Here is a 4685-nt window from a genome sequence, read left to right on the forward strand (position 1 = left end):
AAAGAGACAAAGCTCGTCGTAGTCCAGGACTCCTTGCTTGTTCAACCCCTGACTCTTCCTCATAAACTCATCGAAACGAACAAGGCGTTTGAGCAGCTTTATATCAACGGGAGCAAAAGATTCCCTCATTTCTGCCTTGGTTTGAACAGTATGATCTGGCAAGAAAGGCTCGGCAGCAGTGTGATAAAAGGTATGTGGCTCAGGTGGTATATTTGAAGTGATTTGGGGTGGTGAACCTCGCGTGTGAGTAAGAAAAAATGAAGGATGAGGAGGGTAAGTGTATGGCAAATTTGTGGTGGGATAGGTGAAAGTTTCTTCGGGTGCAATAGGAAATGATGGAGTAACAGTGGTATGGGCCGAAGGTAGGACAAACGGCTCTTGCTCAGGCTGTCTGGCGGGTACAGGTTCGGGTTGAACTCCGCTGCTAATTAGCTCATCATTCAACTTCCTTTGGGCGGCCATCTCAGACGCCATCTCTCCAAACTTGGTAAGCATCTCAGTCAACTGAATCCCCGAACTTGCAGTCTCGGGTTGAGCGGTAGTAGCAGACCTATCTGACTGTTCCGGTTGTGAACTCATGTTTACACGACTCCTCTGGGCTTGACTACGGGATCGCGTTATGATGGGGCTTCGACGAGAAGCTATATTTAAATATTACCTGAGAATTTTGAAAGGAATTGTCTTTAGATTCAACCCTTGCTTAGTTATTCCAATAAAAATAAAGAAAAGGAAAAGAAAAAGGCAAGAGTTAGTAACTATCCAAAAAATTCGGATGCATGTCCTATTGGGGAGCCCTTTTTATGCCAAGGGTAGGCCTAGCATGAAAATGCAATCCTCTAGGGTAAGCACTATACCATACCTGACGGATCTGATCAATTCATTGAGTGAAAAATAATTTGAAAAATTTGACCATTGTAGTGACGAGGGATTTGTCAAAATGAGGACAAGTCCGAATAGATTGATCACCTTTGATTTGCAAAACGCATGGGTTTGACCTTGACGAACTCCTATCGAAGAGATTGGAATTTGTCGACAAATTTCCTCAGTGAATCATGAGTCAAAAACCCAACTGATTAAATAGTTGGATATAATGGATGGTTTTCTCAAAAATTGACTAGATTTCCCAATTTGAAATTTGATATCGAAACCCTAATTGGTCAATTGACAATTTATTAAAAATTGACTGGATTACCCTAAAAGGGAAACAGGTCAAATGAATTAAATGAAATTTAATTTATCCAAAATTAATCAAATCACCCTAACAAGGGTAAATTGATCAAATAGATTGAACGAAACTTGATCTATTCAAAAATCGGCTCGGTTGCCCTAAAAATGGGTAAATTGGCCAAAAGACCCTAAAAAGGGTAAATTGGTCAAATGAATTGACGATTTATTCAAAATCGACCGAATGACCCTAAAAAGGGTAAATTGGTCAAAAGACCCTAAAAAGGGTAATTTGGTCAAATGAATTGGATGAAATGAATTTATTCAAAAATGATTAGATTGAACTAAAATTGAATGAATTGACAAAAATGGATTGGATAAAATGGATGATTTGTTCAAAAATCGATTGAGTTCTCTACCCATTGGGTAGTTTCAAGAAATCATTACAATGCCTTAGTCTATGAGCCTCCTAGAATCAAGATTTGGCCTCCATTGATTTATCGTCTCAATAGTGAAGAATTATTTGGGTTTCTTCAAATTAATGTCCTTTACGCAAGGGATTTTTACCCATTTTGATAAAGTGGCCAAAAGGTGATTATTAGACGCTCATATTCCAAAGATCGCTCTATGAAAATGATCGGATCCTACCTTACCTTGTGCACTACCCTTTTGGATGATACAAAAAATGTAAACGTGCAAGTCTCCTTGGATTAAATATCCGAGACATATGGTGGCTTATTCCTAAACACGGGATTCCCTATGTGGCATTCCCTTTCTAGGGTTTATGCATGATGCCATTTTATTAAAGCAGTAAAGATGCAATTTGAAATGCAATATGACCTAGGGGACCCTTTATGCCAAAGTAGGCTTAGAATGCTATGCAATTATTAATCTATGAATGCAATATCCCAAAATCTTTAAACGTGCAATGACCTATCTACGAGGGTAGGTTCTAAAAGAAGGTCATGCCAGACCTCTTATTTGCTAGGGTTTGTGAATGCAATGGGGACACAAAACCAAGAAAAGTTAGTTCAGCCAGATAAATACACATAACATATTGTAGCAACGAAATCAATACAAAGAAATAAAGCAATAAAGGGAGAAAGGGGTTGGACCCCTCCCCTCGTGGATAGTGTCCCTAACTCAGGATAAGGCCGACTCTATCCTAGGCAATTCTAATATGGATGCATGAGGTTGAGGTTCGCTAATGCATCTAGACTCGATAAGCTCAGGTCCTCGAGCCTTCAGACTTAGGAATCAAGGGTCATCAATCCCAAGATTCTTTGTCGGTGGCTTGAGCGATTCCCCAAACACCGCTACGCACACATCGTGTCACGGCTACGTGTTTGAGTGAATCTATCAAAAATCCTCAACTTTCGACTAAAAGCTAAAGGCTATTAACCTAAAGCTTAAAGCGGAAGATTGAGTGACCCATCGGATCATGCTACACACACATCGTGTCGTGATCACACGTCCAAGTGGGTCACCTAATCCTAATAGGGTGGAGTGGCGTGACAAACCACTAAAAATAAAAATAAATGAGGGGTGAAAAGTTAAAACGTATGCACGTATGCTAGTGCTCGTTTGGAGGGGAGGGATCGAGAACCCACGCAAGGCTCTAAGGTAGAATCCCCTCCCAAATGCAATGCAAAGCGCGGAATCACATACAAACATCCATTCATCAAAACAATCGTAGGCGAACGTGTGAGGAAGTGAGTTGATACGCGAAATGCAAAAATCCTAGAAAAGGGAAAAATGCAACCCTAAACATCCAATGTGATAAATAAAAAGGTTTAAAAGAAGAAAAAGATTGATTAAATCAAATTTGCTCGGACTCTCGAATGTCCCCAGTGGAGTCGCCAACTGTCGCGCCCCATTTTTTGATAAATAAATAAATAGTTTGAAAAATGTATTTTTTTGTGATTGGAAAATGAATTGTGGTTTAAAAGAAAAAATGGGTCTAAATGGGGGGTTGAGAATGCGACGATTTGACCCAAAATTATAGTTTAAAAAGGGTTTTTTGAAACGAAATACGGAGTCGCCACTTGGTAATGAGTTAAGGTGTACCAAGTCACCTAAAAATGGATTTTTAAAGAAAAATAGGAAAAAGTAGTAAGAAACCCCTTTTAAACGACTCCTAATCCACGTAAACCAAAGAAAAAGGTTCGGGAGTCACATTTGACAAAGGGGAAGGCAAGGATAAAATCCAAGGCACCCCTTTGACCTAGCCAAGGCTAGTTGCATGATTTAATCAACAATTTTCTTGTCTTAATCAAAGAATTTATTACATTTGGATGCACTACATGAATGCAAACCCTAGACCTAGGGGTATTGGGGAAAATTTCCCTTCAAAGGTTGAGTGGTGCCAATCACATTAATTGTGAAGCCCAATAACGATCCTTTGAAGAAGTCACGAATAATGCAGGTGGAATGCTCAAACAAGGAAAGAAAATATGAAAGGTGTGCAAATGAAGGCAAAAGTGCTCGTGTGCAAGTAAAGGGATAAAAAAGGGTGTACGTGTGCAAATGGGAGGAGAAGTGAAAGTGTAATGATAGAGTGGACTTAGAATGCATGAACCTAGGGAATGCATGCATATTGGGCGCGGGGAGACCTAAATCGTGACTCAATTTGCCCTTTTATAGAGGGAATACAAGCGTGCTAAGGCTTAGAAAAAGCCACACTCGTCTATATCCCATATTTAAGGGGACTCTCAAGCAAATGAACCCTATAACTAGCATGAAATGCAAAAATCCTAAAATGGAGGGAAAAGGGGTTCGAGGGGCATGCAAAATGATAAAACTAAAAAGAATGCATGACATGTAATGAACATGCACACATGTACTAACGAGAGGAAATCCCTAAGGGTCTAGCGTTGGACTAGCCCATTCTAGGAATTCCGACTAGCATTGGACTAGTGGAAACGTACATTCGTACATTCATCCATCACATTCATTCAAGGATATGGAAAGCGAGTAGACATGTCAATCACATAGCACATAACATTTAGCATGCTACTAAATGCCAAAACCTAAGAAAACGATTAAACATAGTAACTAACATGCAAGACACATAAGACAATTAAATCCCTAACTATTACATTTGCTAGCTAGGCACATGACTTCGATAGGTCTTCATTGAATGCTCCTCCAAGCCCTATCTATTACATTAGGGAGACCCTACTACAATCTAAAAAGGGGAAAAGGAATAAAATAATTAAATCCCTAACTATTACAAGCCAAGAGGTGTACACATACCCCATAAAGAATAACTTAAATAAAAAAACAAAAGTAAATAACATAAATAAAAGAAATTAAAGAAAGGTTAGGAAAGCGAAGTAGACATGTATTTCTCAAGTAGCACGTTGGTTCACATAGGAGAGACAAAAAAGATAAAAGAAGTTATACCTTCCTTGAGTTGGAGCCCTAATGGGGTGAAGTCACTTATTCATCCTCCAAAATAAAAGAAAAGGTCAAGGCACCAATTTATTTGGCAAATAATCACAAAGGATAAAAATAAACAT

The sequence above is a fragment of the Coffea eugenioides genome, unplaced genomic scaffold (assembly GCF_003713205.1).
Source record: "Coffea eugenioides isolate CCC68of unplaced genomic scaffold, Ceug_1.0 ScVebR1_583;HRSCAF=1282, whole genome shotgun sequence".
NCBI lineage: Eukaryota > Viridiplantae > Streptophyta > Magnoliopsida > Gentianales > Rubiaceae > Coffea > Coffea eugenioides.